This window comes from Anabrus simplex, chromosome 6 (assembly GCF_040414725.1).
Source record: "Anabrus simplex isolate iqAnaSimp1 chromosome 6, ASM4041472v1, whole genome shotgun sequence".
NCBI lineage: Eukaryota > Metazoa > Arthropoda > Insecta > Orthoptera > Tettigoniidae > Anabrus > Anabrus simplex.
In genome coordinates, this window is record NC_090270.1 from 136326397 (window position 1) to 136349531 (window position 23135).

Genomic DNA, 23135 nt, shown 5'->3' on the forward strand with positions numbered 1-23135 from the left:
ATCGTAGGCAAGCCAGAACCATGGGTTCCGTCATCCCATGGTGTCGCTCATATAGTGCTACACAGATACTTTTGCTACTAATCACAAACCTATTTGGTACCCAACATAGTGGTACTACGCGCAAGGAAAAGCGACCCATGGTGTTCCCCGCGTGGTGGTACTAATCACAAGGAGTTTCATGGTTCTAATATAATCATCCCTTGGTCGCCCCTTTTAGGCGCCTCTTACTACAGGCAGGGGATACCGTGGGTGTATTCTTCGTATGCGTCCCCCATATATTGGCGAGAAATGGGTGGGTTAGTTACATTTTTTTAGCAAGCCATTCTTCTGGTTCATAAATTTTCTGTTTCTGATAACGATTGACACGTAACACACTGGTTCCTCATAGTATTCCAGCTATTCGATCGCTACTCTTAAGGCGCTGATTGGAATGAGCCGTGTGCAAACTTAACGGAATACGGCAGAGGAGCATTAACGCTGTCTGCGGCCTGCTCATTCCGTAGCTAACCACGGGCACGTCAGCTAGTTTAATATAAACGTAACGCTGTAAGTATTTATACTAAGCCGCGGGCTAACAAGATACAATATTATGTTTCTTCAAACTGTCTTCAGAAGAGTAATGTTAACTTATCGAGGGTCATCCTGGATTCGCGAACCTACTGTAGATAGTTAAACTGATTTTAATTGGGCTCAAACTCTTTTGAATGAGTCTGCCACTGGAAGTACAATCCGTCGACCTTGAGACTACCAATTAAAAAGCATTAAGACCTATGTGAAACCTTAATTAAGCACTTTATGGTATTATCAATAGCTGTAAACACGATGACCAGTCCTTTAAATCGCTGAATCATGCTGTAAAATGTGTGCAAACTATCCCGCCATATATTCTTTCTAATCTTAAGCACTGAGCCCATTAGATGCTGTAAGATTTCGTGGCCTTCACATTTCTCGATTCTACTCAAATAATGATACCCACTTCTTCCTTTGTTATTGTTAGCGGGTTCCGCTCCGGCTCTGTGCTTTGAAGGTACTCAAATGTGAGAGACTCTTGTCGGTAGATTTACTGGCATGTAAAATAATTGATGATATTACGGTGCTTGTTGTTTTTTGCTAGTTGCTTTACGTCGCACCGACACAGATAGGTCTTATGGCGACGATGGGACAGGGAAGGGCTAGGAGTGGGAAGGAAGCGGCCGTGGCCTTAATTAAGGTACAGCCCCAGCATTTGCCTGGTGTGAAAACGGGAAACCACGGAAAACCATTTTCAGGGCTGCCGACAGTGGGGTTCGAACCTACTATCTCCCGAATACTGGATACTGGCCGCACTTAAGCGACTGCAGCTATCGAGCTCGGTGCTTGTTGTTTAAAGAGGCCTAACATCTAGGACATCGGCCTCTAATGGTACGAAATGAGACGAGATGCAAGGACAATTAAAAATCCACAATCCTCCACTGACCAGAATTCAAAACGTGAGGATGAATGGATAGATATGAAGTTAAAACAATCAGTGGATCCGACCCGCAATGCCCCACATTCCCAGAACCTAGCGTTAAACAATAGTATTTCTTACCAAGTGACTGCTTCTGAAGCACAATACTGACTCGATGATGCTTGTAGTCTAAACGGTTCCAAAATCCAGGTCATCTGCCCCTCATAATGGTACTTATCGCTAGGAAAGAAGAGCCGTGGTATTTGTCATGTTGAGGTACTAATCAAAAGTAGCGCAGACTCCCGGTATTCCACACATTATGGTACTACTCACAGGTAATGTAATGCGCACATGTACCACAGACCTATGGTGTTTCCAACATTGTGTCGCTATTTATAGGCAACGGTAACCTACACGGGCAACGCAAACCTATGGTGTTCTTCACATAAGTGGACTAACCACAGGGACTCGCACTATCCCGCGGTGTTCCTCACATAGTGGGTACTAATCATAGGCAAGGCAGAACCAAGGTGTCGCTCATGGGCGCCCATACCCGGGGGCAAGGTGGGACGCAGCCCCCCCCCCCCCGCCCTAGATCTCAGGGAAAGGAAAAAATCTAATATAGTCAGCTGTTTTTCTTTCAAGAAAATGGTTTAAAAATCGGTATTATGTAGAAGTAGTAGGGGGTACCGTGTGTGATATTCTACCGTGGAATATAAGTCGACATTCATCTTCCAAAATATTAAAAATACTACATACTCCTAGGTCTAGACCCCCCTCCCATACAAACTATCCTATCGGCACCCGTGGTGTCGCTCAGAGTGGTATGAATCACAGGTGCTGTAAAATGCATCATGAGCACATACTGTTGCTACTAATCACAAACCTATTGTGTACCTAACATAGTGGTACTACGCGCAAGTAAAAACGACCCATGGTGTTCCCTCCGTGGTGGTACTAATTACAAGTAGTATCATGGTTCTAATTTGATCATCCCTTGGTCGCCCCTTTTAGTCGCCTCCTACGACATGTAGGGTATACCGTGGGTATATTCTTCATCTGCGTTCCCCACGCACAGGGGGTTGTGTGTTTGGTCCGCGAGAGGTATTTTATTTCCCCTCAAGTCCGCCGACAAGCCGGTTAGGACCCCCTTATCCGCCACCTGGGACGCACCACGTGGGAGTATCGCCTCTCCCCCTGCTACGCCAGCGTAGTAGGTTCGTGGTGTAGAATAATTCATACGGGCCAAAATTGTGGTACCTCAGCACCTTCAAAAACCGTAACATAGTTAGTGCAATGTAAAACAAATAACATTATTATTATGTTATTATTTCATTTATCTCTCCACAGAGGGCTATTTTCAGGAAGGGCATCCTGCCGTGAAACTTAGCCAAATCCATATCAAGAGCAACCACATTTAGCCTAATTGGGAAACAGGTCACAAGGAAGAATAATTCTTTCTTTCTTTTAATTCTGAAAATATCCACTCCAAGTAGATTATGCTACCTTCAATTGCCATAGACTTTAGGTCATTAGAGTGTTAGTATGTTGCTCCACGAAAGTTCTTTAACGTGCCAGAAGGCAATGGCACAGAGTTGTCGCAATGCAACACTTCCAAATGCCACCAGCCTCAACTGGTGTCGGATCCGCTATCTTGGGAAGGATGGTCCACGACTAACCAACTGTGCTACTGAGTTCGGCCACGTAAGATGTACAGAAGATTTTAACATCTGGTTCTGTACACAGTATGTCTATCCTCGATATGGTAGCTTAGAATAGCTTATGTCTTGGGCTTGCTTGTCTTCCTGAGGATCGCAAAATTTCTTTTCATTCAAATGAGTAAACTTCATTCGAGAAACCAAGAGCTTATAGAAAACCTAATTGTGCATATTATCATTAACAATAATTTCCAACGTTGTGTAATTTAACTTGTCAACTTGTCAATTATGCTTTACTGGGCTTTTACTTTCATTTTGCACGTAAGCAAAATAACAGCTGAGGAATACCGAGGTCCGCCTCTGTGGTGCAGTGGTTAGTGTGATTAGCTGCCATCACCGAAGCCCGGGTTCGATTCCCGACTCTGCCACGAAATTTGAAAACTGGTACGAGAGTGAGTAGAGGTGGGTTTGATTCCCACCTCAGCCGTCCTGGAAGTGGTTTTCCGTGGTTTCCCACTTCTCCAGCCAAACGCCGGGATGGTACCTAACTTAAGGCCACGGCCGCTTCCTTCCCTCTTCCTTGTCTATCCCTTCCAATCTTCCCGTCCCCCCGCAAGGTCCTGTTCAACATAGCAGGTGAGGCCGCCTGGGTGAGGTACTTGCCATTCTCCCCAGTTGTAACCCCGACCCAGAGTCTGAAGCTCCACGACACTGCCCTTGAGGTGGTGGAGGTGGGATCCCTCGTGAGTCCGAGGGAAAAACCAACCCTGGAGGGTAAACAAATAAGAAGAAGGGGTACCGAGAACTTTTTGAAAAATACTGGCCTCTGTTCATAACATACTCGAAAAAGTTTCTCAAATTACCTCGTCAACAGCAAGAACTCACGGTGTACATTTCATGTATTAAGTATTTGTTATGTTCATTTTCAATGTGTTTCAGAATATGTATCTGAGCTGGCTGTATGGCCGAAAGTCATAAATAAATTAAAAAAAAAAAGTTAAAACCATCTTTGGTCTCCCTCTACGACTCTTACCATATATGATCACGTCTATTGTTCTCCTAGGTAACTTATCCTCCTCAATTTTCCTCACATGGCCCCATAGAGAAGCCGATTTATGCTTACAGCTCCATGAATCGAGTACATTCCTAACTTAGCCTTTATTTTCCCATTCCGAGTACCCTATCTTCATACTTATTATTTCCAGCGGTCATTCTCATTACCTTGATGTCTGTTAATTTAATTTAAGAATAAGATACCCTGAGTCCACGCAGTGTTTCCTCCCGTACAGCAAAGTTGGTTGAAAACAGACCTGTGTAAACATAGTTTCGTCCGGGACCTGACTTCCTTCTTACAGAATACTGTTGATCGCAACTGAGAACTCGCTTAATTATTACCTTTGCTGCACCTTGATTCAGTCTCACTATATCACCATCCTGGGAGAACACATCCTAAATACTTGAAACGATCTACCTGTTCCTGTTTTCTATTCCCAGCATAATAATAATAATAATAATAATAATAATAACTGATATTTCCGTCATGCTAACAAGTTGAAGATAGTGAGGAGATCGATCTGTCTCAGGGATACAGCTAAGGCACTGAGCCTTAGAGGTTGCCTCAAGATGTTTCCTGGCTGATATTTTACGGATATAAGCCAGAACAAGTCTTAAACCTGAAAACTATTTTACACATTTGTAAAACAAAACAATTACCTTTTCTGATTTCAAAAAAAGCTTATGATTCCATAGTCCGACATACTCTATTCAACATACTTGAGGAATTTCAAGTCGACAGAAAAACAATGGAATTGAGCAAGCAAACTAACAGGCACAAACCCCAAACCAAACCCCATGGCACTACAGCCATTGAAGGGCCTTGGCCCACCAAGCAACCGCTGCTTAACCCGAAGGCCTGCAGATTACGAGGTGTCGTGTGGTCAACACGACGAATCCTCTCGGCCATTATTCTTGGCTTTCTGGATCGGGGCCGCTATCTCACCGTCAGATAGCTCCTCAATTTTTATCACGTAGGCTGAGTGGACCTCGAGCTATCCCGCACGTCCAGGTTAAAATCCCTGACCTGGACGGGAATCGAACCCGGGGCCTTCGGGTAAGAGGCAGGCACGATACCACTATACCACGGGGCCGGCAAACAGGTACAACAGCGAAAGTTAAATGTTTGGGAGAAATTTCTGAGCCATTCGAAATTACAACAGGGGTCAGACTAGGCGATGGATTATCACCACTACTATTCAATCTAGTTCTGGAAAAAGTGGCTCGAGAATGGAAAAATGAAACTAAATGGATCAATATTGATAGACTTCCCAAAAACAAAATTCGTCCCGATTGCCTCGCCTTTGCAGGATGACTTGGAAATCCTCTCAAACAACAAACAAGAAGCACTCCAGTGCGTAGAAAAACTTCTTCAAAGAGCGGCAAGAACAGGTCTGCAAATTCCATATGAAAAAACAAAATATATGGAAGGTACAGAAACAGGATTTAACAACCATCCTCTAAGCACTAGATATGAGAAAATCTCTCAAGTAAGGTAAGGGTTATTCTGCCCGAAGGCAGGTCCGAACCTCCGCAGAGGTGTTCCTGAGCCGGAGTTTACGTGCGGTAGGGTGGCCAGTTCCTTTCCGCTCCTCCATTAAATTCAAATAAGTAGGTGAAATTATACATCCAAACGGAATAAGTCAGCAAGCAAACAAGGAAGGAATTACAAAATTTAAAAAAAAAGCATAGCCTCCGTGGCTCAGGTGGCAGTGCGCCGGCCTCCCACCATTGGGTTGCGTGGTTTAAATCCCGGCCACTCCATGTGAGACTTGTGCTGGACAAAGTGAACGCGGGATAGGCTTTTCTTCGGGTAATCCGGTTTTCCCTGTCATATTTCATTCCAACAACACTCTCCAGTATCATTTCATTTCATTACATTTCATTTAATCTGTCATTCATCAATCATTGCCCCGGAGGAGTGCGACAGGCTTCGGCAGCCGACACAATTCCTATCCTCGCCGCTAGATAGGGGTTTCATTAATTCCATTCCTGATTCGGTCGAATGACTGGAAACAGGCTGTGGATTTTTCATTTTTTTCATTTCACAAAGAACATACACAACTATCTGGACCAGTTACAACAACAAATCTATATCCCAAAACGCAAAATTACGACACTACAACACAGTTGTCAAATCAGAAGCTCTTTATTCATCAGAAACTCTAATAATTGGAGGCAGATTACACATAAAAAACATCGAAAAACAAGAGGAAAATTCTCAGGAAAATTCTAGGACCTAAATAAAATGGTATTTGGTTGAAAAGAAAAACACAGGAAATCTATCGAGTAACAGAAAAATTCACAGACACCATTAGAAAAAGTTTAAAATTCTATGGTCACCTGATCAGGATGGATAACAATAGGTTAACAAAGAAAATACTAAATCTCACAGTATCTCTAAAAAATCACAACTGGCTTACAGAAATAAACGAAGATCTTCAGGAAATTGATATAAATGAAGAAATGTTGCAAGACAGAAAAAATTCAGAAATCTCATGGACAAACACAAATTTGCTGATCAACTTAAAAGACAAGCTACAGGATGGACGGAAGAACGCAAAAAACAAAACAAAAATAACACAGTGAAAGGATAAAGAGATATTGGGAAGACAAGAAGAAACGTTGTGCTAAATAAGTTCACACGCCCTCCTTAGTTCGGCACAACGAATCAAATAATAATAATAATAATAATAATAATAATAATAATAATAATAATAATAAATAGGGCTCGGATGTTTAAGACATAAAAATATACCAAATAAGCAAGCAAATATGACCTCAAAAGTGACGAAATATGACGCAAAAATGACAAAACATGGCCCGAAAATGATTACTCTAAATATGCCCATTATAAAATAAATTATAAATCGAAACGGCAATTCCTTTGATACACATTTGTATTTATTCTTACTTTCATATTGACTTTCGGAATATACATTAGCAGTTATTCACAGTCAATTGTCCTTGATTCACTTATCAAACATTCGTGAATACATACCTATAAAGTACTAAGTTCGCTAAGATTATCAGATCCTAAAACATTTTGAAAGTCATAACACGTTTGCACCCTGCATTGATGGTTTGAAATACGAGGAAACTAGAAATTAATCTACTTTTTAAAATATTTTGGAACGTTTAAGCCCAGAGTTCATTAATATTATTCAAATGCGTTAAAGTTTAAATTTAGTACCCAGAAACGAATTAAGTAGATGCCTTTCAATACATTACGACAGGGTGGCAGGGCCTATGGTCCAAACTCACATACGTTTTTCAATCTTCTCCGCGGCTGGAATTGAAGTGTATGACAAGATTCATGTTTTGTGAACACTTGTTCGCATTCGGTAAGTTGATTTTGCACAGCTACAGCTGTCATCAAACCGCCTAAATATGGCCAAAATATGACGTTTCTACGAAAATAGCTCAAAATATGACCTCACGACAAAATATTGCCAAAATATGCATTTATATGACAAATAAAGTTCGTTTAGTTGTGACGATATTCATCTGATTCGCTCCAAAATCCAATCAGGCAAGAAAACAAATATGACTTTTCCTAAACATCTGAGCCCTAATAATAATAATAATAATAATAATAATAATAATAATAATAATAATAATAATAATAAAACTTTCCACTAGTACATTTTCTCTCCTACGCTATGAAGCATACAATCATGGATATGCTTTTGTGCTTATAAGATGAGATGATGATGCTTGTTGTTTTAAGGGGCCCAACATCGAAGGTCATCGGCCCCTATATAAGACTAGAGAGTGAGTACAGATTCTTTGGTTGTTTCCCTCTTAGTAGCCTCTTACAACATGCTGGGGGCACGCAAAATGTATCCTTTGATTACACGTAGGGGCAAAAAGAATTCCATAAAACGAAAAAAAAAAAGTATCTACAACAGAATGATAAGGCTCCTGAATTATGAGGGAACTGAACGACATTCTAGACATCGTACATAAATAATACTAACTTATATAATGATATCAGCATAATATGATGAATGTATGGATCAGCTGATATTTTGCCCTTTCTGAAACTATGTCACTCTCCTGAATTGCCAACGTATTATTATTATTATTATTATTATTATTATTAGTATATGCTTGACGTCACACGAACACACGTAGGTCGGAAGGCAACGATGGGATAGGAAAGGAAAAGAGGCGGCCATGATCTTAAATTAAGGTACAGCCTAGTGTGAAAATGGGAAACCACGGAAAACCGTCTTGAGGGCTGCCGACAGTGGGGTTCGAACGACCATATCCCGAACGCATGATGAGCAACCAACCCACTCGGTAAATGAACTGTAGATACATTCTTCAGACTGGAACTAACGACACTATTTTACGGTTTTTGGAGACGCCCATGTGGTGGTTGTGGTGCTGGTTACAACTGTGCAACTATCCTCTATTAACACTAATCAGAAGAGGTACAAGAATCAAGGTATCGACCAAAGAAAGGGAATGGTTAAGAAGAAAGACTAATGCTCGAATAGGTCGGGGTCGGAAAGCTGACGAAGGGAGATTGGATGAGAAGGATGAAAGTTGAAATAATGCCAGACTCAGCTATTGGATCCGTGGTTCCCAACCTGTGTTCCCTCGGTCGCGTTATATGACATGCACCCACCCACAGGGGTCCAGAATTTTGTCCCTCAGCAATTCTGTTACGTAGTCTACCAGTAAAACAGTTACTAACAGTCATGTCAGTGAGCCAATCGATTGATTTTTCGAATGATATCAGTGGTTTCATGGATGTGGTGAACTCTCGGCTCATCAACTAGGCTACTCCCTCACAAACAGGTAACTTGTCCTAAAGCATCCAACCACCTGGCATATCAACGTTTGGAACAGTGAAATTACCCACAGCAATTTGTTGAGTAAAGCGAGACGGGGGAGAAAACAACTGAAACACTACAATAGCATTCCTCAAACCATTAGAGTTGTTGGACAATTTAAATTGGTGATTTTCTTTCTTTTCTTATGGGGAAGCACAAATCTAATTTGGATTGATCAGGGTATAAGCCCCACTCCATCCTCACCAGCAAAATACATGTTTATAAATACATTACTGTAATCATCGATGCAGCTAATGAGACATTAGGAGGATACGCAGATGTACAAACAATCAACTCCTCCATCTGATTTATATTTCCCTTACGCTATGTCACACATTTTTACAAGCAACTTTCCATCCTGAGATTTGCAGAACTCAGAAATCTTCGTGTAGCCGTGTTGGTGTTCAGATCCCTAAGTGACATCTCCACAGTACCTGTCCTCAAAATGTACTTACCTTTCGTCTTCCCATCAGCTGCCTATAATCGCCCATTTCTTGCCTCGGGAACTGGATTATGGAACTCTCGTCGAAATAATATCTTTAGAGTAATTCATGTTTTCATGCCTCTCAGATGCATAAACCAACGGTATGAATCATGAGTGAATGATACTATGTGTGTACATTAGATAATTAATTTTCATAAATCTCAGTATGCACAGTTATTCAGCTAAAATGTTTGCCTCAAATAACTCGTGAACAACTAAGGATATCGATATTGGTTACAAGGTAACAAGGGAAGTACAGTACTCTTTCATAGCGTCAATACCTTCTGACATAATTTTCTTTTTCTAAATGGAACTACCCTGTTTTCTACACCTAGCCGTAAAGCTACAAGCATTATAAATTCAACATCGTGAATATTCTGGAAATTTGACAAGTACTTCTCGAGAAAAGCCAACGGCCGTAGCCATGTTGAAACACCGGATCCCGTGAGATCTCCGAAGTTAAGCAACATTGGGCGTGGTCAGGAGTTGGATGGGTTGCCACGCGTTGTTGGTGGGGGGGGGGTAAGGGAATGGAGGAGCGGAAAGGAACTGGCCACCCTACCGCACGTAAACTCCGGCTCAGGAACACCTCTGCGGAGGTTCGGACCTGCCTTCGGGCAGAACAACACTTACCATCTCGAGAAAATGTAATGTATTCAAACGTGCTTCATTTGCCACCTTGGGAATTCCCTGTCTGATTCGCTTTTGACATACAGGCTTACTTCACCTTCTGCTGACAGATAGGTATTCGCTATCTTGAGCCCAAAATACACCATGATAAAATTTATGATTTAACACCTTCAATATCGCCATAGGGAAAACGTAAATGGAAAGCGGATAAGAGACACGTTCTGCGAGAAAACATGACATGATATTAAACCACACAGGAACATACGAGCCAGCTGCGCGGTGTGGGCCTCTTAGCTATTACCTTGCGTTCGGGAGATGGTACGTTCGAACCTCACCATCGGCAACCCTGAAGATGGTTCTCCGTTGTTTACCATTTTCACGTTAATTACGGCCATGATCGTTGCCTACCCAGTCCTTGCCCTTTCCTATCCCAACGTCGCCGAAAAACCACCTGGGTTAGTGTTGATACTAGGAAAATAGAAAACCATATATGAATGATGTCAAGGACATCTACCCGTAAAACTGCGTCAAATCACCATGCATGACAGAGTTCGCAACACATCTCAACCAAGTTGTGGGAAAAGTGACCGAGAAACATTAACAAACAAAAGGAATGAAAGGCCTTGCATGAATGTAAATTAATAGAGGCAGTGTAAGTCAGTAGTATTTGAAGAAGTGCAACTGGGTAATCACCACTTCTTAACAATAACAAGAAGGGAAAGAAGTGGTTCGATTCTTCGAAGAATGAACCAAAAACAGAATAGAAACGAAGGGCATAAAAGTGAAAGACTAGGCCTGCATATGCTTCTCAGAAATGAACAAGTCTGATGGGAAAAGAACGGAAAGCAGTCGCATATCTGCGCCTAACTCGGTATTAAAAGTTTTAAGTCATACATTTTATAATAATAATAATAACAATAATAATAATAATAATGCTACAGTCACACTAACTACGTTTACGGTTTTCGGAGACACCGAGGTGACGGAATTTTGTCCCGCAATAAATTTTTACGTGCTAGTAAATCTACGGACACGGGGCTGACGTATTTGAGCACCTCCAAATACCACCGGATCGAACCTGCCAATTGGGCTCAGAAAGCCAGCACCTTAACCGTCTGAGCCACTCAGCTTGGCTTTTATCATAGCATATGTATGAGCACAGTATCTGTCATAAGAAGGTGAAGCAAGTCTGTATGTCAACAGCTGGCTCATGGTTCATACGTAGCGCGAATCAAACAGGGCAAGCTGGCAAATGAAGCATGTTTGAATACATTACATTTTCTTGAGAAGGGCTTATCCAATTTTCAAAATTATCATGGTGCTAAATGTATAATGTTTGTAGGTTTAAGGCTATGTGTAGAAAACAGCGTAGTTCCATTCAGAAAAGAAAAGTTAGTACCATTATCTCAGACTATTTTGACGCCATGAAAGAATACCGTATGTCCGATTACGAGCCCCTTGGTACCACTACTTAAAGAGAAAGCAGAATGTCGATATCTTGAACGGCTCACAAGTTATTTCAGGTGGACGTCTTAGCTGAATATCACTGTATACAATTTGCTTTACCTCGCTCCGGCACATACAGGTCTTATGGCGACGATGTGTGGGAATAAAGCGACCGTGGCCTTAATTGACTGGTGGGAAAATAGGAAACCACGGATATAAATTTCGGAGCTGTCGACATTGGTGCTCCAGCCACTATCTCCCGAATGCAAACTGGTAGCTAGGTGACCCAAACCACGCAGCTACTCGCTCGGTACTCTTGAATAATGATATGGTTTCTAAGGCGCTAATATTGTGTGTTACTTTTCAAATCTGTTTTTATATTTCATGTTTTTCATAGTATTTTCTGTGCAGTAAGAGAGAGGACCAAGAGTGAAAACTTCCTTACCACTAAAGACAAGTAAATTAAATTAAATTACAGTAAATTAAATGGGAATTGTAAAGAAAAACTTCGAATGCAGATTATTTATCACGCGAGGCTACAGCCGTATTTGTGAATATAATAATCGAACCAAAGACTCGTTACTGCGAATGTATAATATTCTCTTAAGTAAGAACACAGGGTAGTAATGCTGATAGACCCTTATTAAACAAACAGTCAGCTGGCAGTCGTAAAGAGATGGCACCAGAATCTTGTAAGGCCCAATTTGTATATTCATTTCTAAGTTGTTTGCTCACATTCGTGAACAAGGGTGGAAATGGCAAGTTTCTACCTTAACCTTAGGTTCTATACTTTGAGTCATACAGCACTGGAACAAGCGGATTCAGACAGCTTTTATCAGCCTAACACCAGGACGTACCAGAAAAAGAAAATATGTTCCCATCATAAAGTGTTGAATAGAAATAATTTTAACTTTCTAATAATCTTTTGCACTTGTCCATAACATTGGCATGTGGTACCCGGATGTCCGGGTGTGAGATTATTGAAATCAGGTGTCGGAATCTTGACTAACACGAGCTCAAATAACTTCGCTACATATTAATATTGTGAAGAAATTTGGAATTGAACACTGATTTTCGGCAATTAATCTACCGATTAGAAATTGTATATCATGACCTTTTTTACCCTCTCGGCCAACATTCTGATGGAGAACCAACGGATATCGAACCGCTTAACCACGGTGTCAGACAATATCGACTTGGTGGGAGGTGATTTATAATTTGATAATCATTCAAATTAAGTCTGAGAAAATATGAAATACGGGCAACGTGTGGGTGTTAAGGGTGTTGTGTCATTCTGTTATCAATAAAATGTTTTCTTTTTTGAGGTACGCACTAGTTATAAATAACTTTGAAACTCTTGTTCGACAGACTGGAAATATTAAAGATCATATTAAGTAAGCTGACCCTGAAAAGCATGGCTTTAACGTAAACTTTGTTTCCGGCAATAAAAGCAGTATAGAACACCGGTATCTTGTCCCGGCATACGTAAATAACCTCACATGTTATATATTTTCGGATTCAGGAAAGCGAACTCTGGTCAAATAACTAAAATTAATTCTAATGAGTTTCTACGCAGAGGTGCTCTTAAAATTGTAATCCCTGCTAAGAACGATCCTCAAATTAGTACACTTACACGTAAGTTAGTACAGACACAAAATGTTTTACACAATATGATACTTTTAATCGCAAAACTGAGAACCCTGTATTGTTACAATGATGACACCAAACACAGACCGATTTTAGGAAAAGTAACAAAACCTCTCACTCCACATGATAGCACTTGGAAACAATCACTTATAGTCCATCACCTTTCAACGCACACATCACATATATCATGGAGCTGTTAGAAATCAAAACCCAGCCAGTTGTCACACAGTGAACTTAGTGATCGGCATTTAACACTTAACAACTGCCTTGCCCGTGTTCTCACCTCGTAACATGCCGATGAACGTCTTGGGCATGTTCTCGAACCCTTCTGTGATGGTCTCGCGGTAGACTAGCTCTTGGTTCTTGACCCACTCCTTCATCTGCTGAATACCTTCCATCCAGCGATCCCACCAGCGGTACACGTGAAACCCCTCAACTGTGAGTTGCTGCAGGAGTATCAGACGTAGCTCGTCAGGTACCATAGGAACTTCTCCTGGATCTGCGTTGTACGTGCTGATGCTGCCACACACGGAGATTCGGCCCCGGCAATTCATGTGACTTAAGATGGTGCTGCTCATGACTCCGCCGACGTTGTCGAAGTAACAATCCACACCGTTAGGTGCCGCCTCCTTCAGCGCCGTATCCACGTCCGTCTTCTTGTAGTTGTAGGCGGCATCAAAGTGCAGGTCGTCCTTCAGCCAGCGTACCTTGTCGTCAGAGCCAGCGAAGCCTATCACCTTGCAGCCCTTCATGCGGGCGATCTGACCAACCAGGCTACCTACCGCCCCCGCAGCGCCACTCACCACCACCACTTCTCCTGCCTTGGGCTGGCAGATCTCGAGGAAACCAAAATAAGCGGTGTTGCCAGGCATGCCCAATGCACCCAGCGCCAGGGACAGAGGAAGTTCACCGAAGTCTGGAAGGATGTAAGCTGGACCAAATCCCGGGAGTGGGATCGTCTTAGGATCGTGGACTGTGAGTGTCTGCCACCCCAAGTAGCCAACAAGAATCTTTCCGACAGGAAAATCTTCGTTGCGACTTTCAGTGATTCGTGCGACTTGAGAGCCCAACATTACGTCCCCTTCTCGAAGCATGTCAGCGAACAATCTCATATACGGGTCGACACTGAACCACAAAGCTTCGCACAAGATTTCTCCATCCTTGAGGGGCGGAAGTTCTTCTTCGACGAGTTGTAGGTCGCTCTCTTGCGGTTCTCCGCTGAAATGGCGGACGAGTATAAACTTCTTGGTTTTCACCATGGTCGATTTGTTCGAGCACTGTTTACAGCGAGCTCAGTACGTAGAATAAGTAGGAGTAGAGCCACTGTCGAAACGTTCGTATCTACTGCGCAACTGATGCAGCTTGTTTATCTACTTGTAAACTTGTGGAGCAATCCCAGACTCTCCCCCTTTCTGCGCAGTAGTTCATCCTATAGTACGCACGCCCCTCAACGCTGACCAATCGGGCATTCGCAGCATTGCCCTGTTAGAAGGGCTCCCCACGCTCGCTGTGAGCGAATGTCAAATTAATGACAATACAAGAAGGTTGGTGAGGAGAACAGCACTACGAAGGGACTCGAGAAATCCCCGTAATTTTATCTGCAGTAGTTTTCGAGTTACAGTTTCCCTTTATGATGCATGATGATTCTCCTGTCAGCATTATAGGGCATCATATCTCACAGTGTTGGTATTTGACTACGTCTTTGTTTGGCTTCTGTTCGAGGAGTTGTTAAAGCCAGATCTGCTAAAATGAAATACAATTTTTCAGCGTGAGCCTAGTATTTTATTTTTTGTTGAGTTTCGAATCTGTAATCGTGAGTCGGACAACCTACCTACCTCATATGCTGTTAATGCTATAATTCTAAATTGGAATTTAATAATAATAATAATAATAATAATAATAATAATGGCACATGGCCCCTGAAAATGCTTGGTGGCCACCTAATGTGGATAAAATCAACGTCCGAGACGCTACAAACACTTCGTCCCCGAGGCAGCGAATAGAGCTTCAGAGAATCAACTCGGGCTCTTCAGAACAAAGCGAAGCGATGCATCCCTTTAGCCACAAAGCCGGATTTTAATTTGATAAAACTTAGGCTGCAGTGGCGAGCACATTGGGCTGCTTGACGTCCGCTGTAACTGTGCTGATCTGTTGCCCGGCTCCTTGGCTGACTGGGTCCCGGGTTCGACTCACGCACATTGACCTCCGTGTGAGTGCGGGAGATGGTAGAATTCCTCGACGAAATGCCATGGCTGTCGCAAAATTGACTAAAAAGGGAACCGCAATATTCGAAGCGTGGATTGGCGATCTTATCATTTCTATGCGACCACACTTGGTCAAATACACTTCTTTTTTTTTGCTATGGGCTTTACGTCGCACCGACACAGATAGGTCTTATGGCGACGATGGGATAGGAAAGGCCTAGGAGTGGGAAGGAAGCGGCCGTGGCCTTAATTAAGGTACAGCCCCAGCATTTGCCTGGTGTAAAAATGGGAAACCACGGAAAACCATTTTCAGGGCTGCCGATAGTGGGATTCGAACCTACTATCTCCCGGATGCAGGCTCACAGCCGCGCGCCTCTACGCGCACGGCCAACTTGCCCGGTAATACACTTCTTTACCGACGTTTTTTAGGCCTAGGAAGTCTTTCCTATTTTCTCCCTTAGTTTCCCTGGCTTCTTTTTGCCAATACCTTCTCTCTTCGAAGGATCAGACTTCTTTCCGATTGCCCTTACGATTACTTTTGATACAGGATGGTTGGCCAGTTGTACTTCTTAAAACAATAATCACTACCACCACACTGCCAGTTGTACTTCTTATAAAATAATCACTACCACCAAACTGCCAGTTGTACTTCTTATAAAATAATCACTACCACCAAACTGCCAGTTGTACTTCTTAAAACAATAATCACTACCACCACACTGCCAGTTGTGTAGTACTTCTTAAAACAATAATCACTACCACCACACTGCCAGTTGTACTTCTTAAAACAATAATCACTACCACCACACTGCCAGTTGTGTTGTACTTCTTAAAACAATGATCACTACCACCACACTACCAGTTGTGTAGGACTTCTTAAAACAATAATCACTACCACCACACTGCCAGTTGTACTTCTTAAAACAATAATCACTACCACCACACTGCCAGTTGTGTTGTACTTCTTAAAACAATAATCACTACCACCACACTGCCAGTTGTACTTCTTAAAACAATAATCACTACCACCACACTGCCAGTTGTGTTGTACTTCTTAAAACAATAATCACTACCACCACACTGCCAGTTGTACTGTACTTCTTAAAACAATAATCACTACCACCACACTGCCAGTTGTGTAGTACTTCTTAAAACAATAATCACTACCACCACACTGCCAGTTGTGTTGTACTTCTTAAAACAATAATCACTACCACCACACTGCCAGTTGTGCTGTACTTCTTAAAACAATAATCACTACCACCACACTGCCAGTTGTGTTGTACTTCTTAAAACAATAATAACTACCACCACACTGCCAGTTGTGTTGTACTTCTTAAAACAATAATCACTACCACCACACTGCCAGTTGTGTTGTACTTCTTAAAACAATAATCACTACCACCACACTGCCAGTTGTGTTGTACTTCTTAAAACAATAATCACTACCACCACACTGCCAGTTGTGTTGTACTTCTTAAAACAATAATCACTACCACCACACTGCCAGTTGTGTTGTACTTCTTAAAACAATAATCACTACCACCACACTGCCAGTTGTGCTGTACTTCTTAAAACAATAATCACTACCACCACACTGCCAGTTGTGCTGTACTTCTTAAAACAATAATCACTACCACCACACTGCCAGTTGTGTTGTACTTCTTAAAACAATAATCACTACCACCACACTGCCAGTTGTGTTGTACTTCTTAAAACAATAATCACTACCACCACACTGCCAGTTGTGTTGTACTTCTTAAAACAATAATCACTACCACCACACTGCCAGTTGTGTTGTACTTCTTAAAACAATAATCACTACCACCACACTGCCAGTTGTGTAGTACTTCTTAAAACAATAATCACTACCACCACACTGCCAGTTGTGCTGTACTTCTTAAAACAATAATCACTACCACCACACTGCCAGTTGTACTTCTTAAAACAATAATCACTACCACCACACTGCCAGTTGTGTAGTACTTCTTAAAACAATAATCACTACCACCACACTGCCAGTTGTACTTCTTAAAACAATAATCACTACCACCACACTGCCAGTTGTGTTGTACTTCTTAAAACAATAATCACTACCACCACACTGCCAGTTGTACTTCTTAAAACAATAATCACTACCACCACACTGCCAGTTGTGTTGTACTTCTTAAAACAATAATCACTACCACCACACTGCCAGTTGTGCTGTACTTCTTAAAACAATAATCACTACCACCACACTGCCAGTTGTACTTCTTAAAACAATAATCACTACCACCACACTGCCAGTTGTACTTCTTAAAACAATAATCACTACCACCACACTGCCAGTTGTGTTGTACTTCTTAAAACAATAATCACTACCACCACACTGCCAGTTGTGCTGTACTTCTTAAAACAATAATCACTACCACCACACTGCCAGTTGTACTTCTTAAAACAATAATCACTACCACCACACTGCCAGTTGTGTTGTACTTCTTAAAACAATAATCACTACCACCACACTGCCAGTTGTGTTGTACTTCTTAAAACAATAATCACTACCACCACACTGCCAGTTGTGTTGTACTTCTTAAAACAATAATCACTACCACCACACTGCCAGTTGTGTTGTACTTCTTAAAACAATAATCACTACCACCACACTGCCAGTTGTGTAGTACTTCTTAAAACAATAATCACTACCACCACACTGCCAGTTGTACTTCTTAAAACAATAATCACTACCACCATACTGCCAGTTGTGTAGTACTTCTTAAAACAATAATCACTACCACCACACTGCCAGTTGTACTTCTTAAAACAATAATCACTACCACCACACTGCCAGTTGTGTTGTACTTCTTAAAACAATAATCACTACCACCACACTGCCAGTTGTGTTGTACTTCTTAAAACAATAATCACTACCACCACACTGCCAGTTGTGTTGTACTTCTTAAAACAATAATCACTACCACCACACTGCCAGTTGTACTTCTTAAAACAATAATCACTACCACCACACTGCCAGTTGTGTTGTACTTCTTAAAACAATAATCACTACCACCACACTGCCAGTTGTACTTCTTAAAACAATAATCACTACCACCACACTACCAGTTGTGTAGTACTTCTTAAAACAATAATCACTACCACCACACTGCCAGTTGTGTTGTACTTCTTAAAACAATAATCACTACCACCACACTGCCAGTTGTGTTGTACTTCTTAAAACAATAATCACTACCACCACACTGCCAGTTGTGTTGTACTTCTTAAAACAATAATCACTACCACCACACTGCCAGTTGTGCTGTACTTCTTAAAACAATAATCACTACCACCACACTGCCAGTTGTGTAGTACTTCTTAAAACAATAATCACTACCACCACACTGCCAGTTGTGTTGTACTTCTTAAAACAATAATCACTACCACCACACTGCCAGTTGTGCTGTACTTCTTAAAACAATAATCACTACCACCACACTGCCAGTTGTGTTGTACTTCTTAAAACAATAATAACTACCACCACACTGCCAGTTGTGTTGTACTTCTTAAAACAATAATCACTACCACCACACTGCCAGTTGTACTTCTTAAAACAATAATCACTACCACCACACTGCCAGTTGTACTTCTTAAAACAATAATCACTACCACCACACTGCCAGTTGTGTAGTACTTCTTAAAACAATAATCACTACCACCACACTACCAGTTGTGTAGTACTTCTTAAAACAATAATCACCACCACCACACTGCCAGTTGTGGTGTACTTCTTAAAACAATAATCACTACCACCACACTGCCAGTTGTGCTGTACTTCTTAAAACAATAATCACTACCACCACACTGCCAGTTGTGTTGTACTTCTTAAAACAATAATCACTACCACCACACTGCCAGTTGTGTTGTACTTCTTAAAACAATAATCACTACCACCACACTGCCAGTTGTGTTGTACTTCTTAAAACAATAATCACTACCACCACACTGCCAGTTGTGTTGTACTTCTTAAAACAATAATCACTACCACCACACTGCCAGTTGTGTTGTACTTCTTAAAACAATAATCACTACCACCACACTGCCAGTTGTGTTGTACTTCTTAAAACAATAATCACTACCACCACACTGCCAGTTGTACTTCTTAAAACAATAATCACTACCACCACACTACCAGTTGTGTTGTACTTCTTAAAACAATAATCACTACCACCACACTGCCAGTTGTGTTGTACTTCTTAAAACAATAATCACTACCACCACACTGCCAGTTGTGTTGTACTTCTTAAAACAATAATCACTACCACCACACTGCCAGTTGTGCTGTACTTCTTAAAACAATAATCACTACCACCACACTGCCAGTTGTGTTGTACTTCTTAAAACAATAATCACTACCACCACACTGCCAGTTGTACTTCTTAAAACAATAATCACTACCACCACACTGCCAGTTGTACATCTTAAAACAATAATCACTACCACCACACTGCCAGTTGTGTTGTACTTCTTAAAACAATAATCACTACCACCACACTGCCAGTTGTGTTGTACAGTACTTCTTAAAACAATAGTCACTACCACCACACTGCCAGTTGTACTTCTTAAAACAATAATCACTACCACCACACTGCCAGTTGTGTTGTACTTCTTAAAACAATAATCACTACCACCACACTGCCAGTTGTACTTCTTAAAACAATAATCACTACCACCACACTGCCAGTTGTGTTGTACTTCTTAAAACAATAATCACTACCACCACACTGCAGTTGTGCTGTACTTCTTAAAACAATAATCACTACCACCACACTGCCAGTTGTGTTGTACTTCTTAAAACAATAATCACTACCACCACACTGCCAGTTGTGTTGTACTTCTTAAAACAATAATCACTACCACCACACTGCCAGTTGTGTTGTACTTCTTAAAACAATAATCACTACCACCACACTGCCAGTTGTGTTGTACTTCTTAAAACAATAATCACTACCACCACACTGCCAGTTGTACTTCTTAAAACAATGATCACTACCACCACACTGCCAGTTGTGTTGTACTTCTTAAAACAATAATCACTACCACCACACTGCCAGTTGTGTTGTACTTCTTAAAACAATAATCACTACCACCACACTGCCAGTTGTGTTGTACTTCTTAAAACAATAATCACTACCACCACACTGCCAGTTGTACTTCTTAAAACAATAATCACTACCACCATACTGCCAGTTGTGTAGTACTTCTTAAAACAATAATCACTACCACCACACTGCCAGTTGTACTTCTTAAAACAATAATCACTACCACCACACTACCAGTTGTGTTGTACTTCTTAAAACAATAATCACTACCACCACACTGCCAGTTGTGTTGTACTTCTTAAAACAATAATCACTACCACCACACTGCCAGTTGTGTTGTACTTCTTAAAACAATAATCACTACCACCACACTGCCAGTTGTGCTGTACTTCTTAAAACAATAATCACTACCACCACACTGCCAGTTGTGTTGTACTTCTTAAAACAATAATCACTACCACCACACTGCCAGTTGTACTTCTTAAAACAATAATCACTACCACCACACTGCCAGTTGTGTAGTACTTCTTAAATTAATAATCACTACCACCACACTGCCAGTTGTGTTGTACTTCTTAAAACAATAATCACTACCACCACACTGCCAGTTGTACTTCTTAAAACAATAATCACTACCACCACACTGCCAGTTGTGTTGTACTTCTTAAAACAATAATCACTACCACCACACTGCCAGTTGTGTTGTACTTCTTAAAACAATAATCACTACCACCACACTGCCAGTTGTACTTCTTAAAACAATAATCACTACCACCACACTGCCAGTTGTGTAGTACTTCTTAAAACAATAATCACTACCACCACACTGCCAGTTGTGTTGTACTTCTTAAAACAATAATCACTACCACCACACTGCCAGTTGTACTTCTTAAAACAATAATCACTACCACCACACTGCCAGTTGTGTTGTACTTCTTAAAACAATAATCACTACCACCACACTGCCAGTTGTGTTGTACTTCTTAAAACAATAATCACTACCACCACACTGCCAGTTGTGTTGTACTTCTTAAAACAATAATCACTACCACCACACTGCCAGTTGTGTTGTACTTCTTAAAACAATAATCACTACCACCACACTGCCAGTTGTGCTGTACTCTTAAAACAATAATCACTACCACCACACTGCCAGTTGTGTTGTACTTCTTAAAACAATAATCGCTACCACCACACTGCCAGTTGTGTAGTACTTCTTAAAACAATAATCACTACCACCACACTGCCAGTTGTACTTCTTAAAACAATAATCACTACCACCACACTGCCAGTTGTGTTGTACTTCTTAAAACAATAATCACTACCACCACACTGCCAGTTGTACTTCTTAAAACAATAATCACTACCACCACACTGCCAGTTGTGTTGTACTTCTTAAAACAATAATCACTACCACCACACTGCCAGTTGTGCTGTACTTCTTAAAACAATAATCACTACCACCACACTGCCAGTTGTACTTCTTAATACAATAATCACTACCACCACACTGCCAGTTGTGTTGTACTTCTTAAAACAATAATCACTACCACCACACTGCCAGTTGTGCTGTACTTCTTAAAACAATAATCACTACCACCACACTGCCAGTTGTACTTCTTAAAACAATAATCACTACCACCACACTGCCAGTTGTGTTGTACTTCTTAAAACAATAATCACTACCACCACACTGCCAGTTGTGTTGTACTTCTTAAAACAATAATCACTACCACCACACTGCCAGTTGTGTTGTACTTCTTAAAACAATAATCACTACCACCACACTGCCAGTTGTGTTGTACTTCTTAAAACAATAATCACTACCACCACACTGCCAGTTGTGTAGTACTTCTTAAAACAATAATCACTACCACCACACTGCCAGTTGTACTTCTTAAAACAATAATCACTACCACCATACTGCCAGTTGTGTAGTACTTCTTAAAACAATAATCACTACCACCACACTGCCAGTTGTACTTCTTAAAACAATAATCACTACCACCACACTGCCAGTTGTGTTGTACTTCTTAAAACAATAATCACTACCACCACACTGCCAGTTGTGTTGTACTTCTTAAAACAATAATCACTACCACCACACTGCCAGTTGTGTTGTACTTCTTAAAACAATAATCACTACCACCACACTGCCAGTTGTACTTCTTAAAACAATAATCACTACCACCACACTGCCAGTTGTGCTGTACTCTTAAAACAATAATCACTACCACCACACTACCAGTTGTGTAGTACTTCTTAAAACAATAATCACTACCACCACACTGCCAGTTGTGCTGTACTTCTTAAAACAATAATCACTACCACCACACTGCCAGTTGTGGTGTACTTCTTAAAACAATAATCACTACCACCACACTACCAGTTGTGTAGTACTTCTTAAAACAATAATCACTACCACCACACTGCCAGTTGTGCTGTACTTCTTAAAACAATAATCACTACCACCACACTGCCAGTTGTGGTGTACTTCTTAAAACAATAATCACTACCACCACACTGCCAGTTGTGTTGTACTTCTTAAAACAATAATCACCACCACCACACTGCCAGTTGTGTTGTACTTCTTAAAACAATAATCACTACCACCACACTGCCAGTTGTGCTGTACTTCTTAAAACAATAATCACTACCACCA

General features: G+C 41.1%; 1 pseudogene; it reads right to left on the reverse strand.

Moving 5' to 3' along the window:
- Positions 1–13216: 13216 nt before the first annotated feature.
- Positions 13217–14553, reverse strand: LOC136875553 (prostaglandin reductase 1 pseudogene; annotated as a pseudogene).
- Between the last annotated feature and the right edge of the window lie 8582 nt (positions 14554–23135).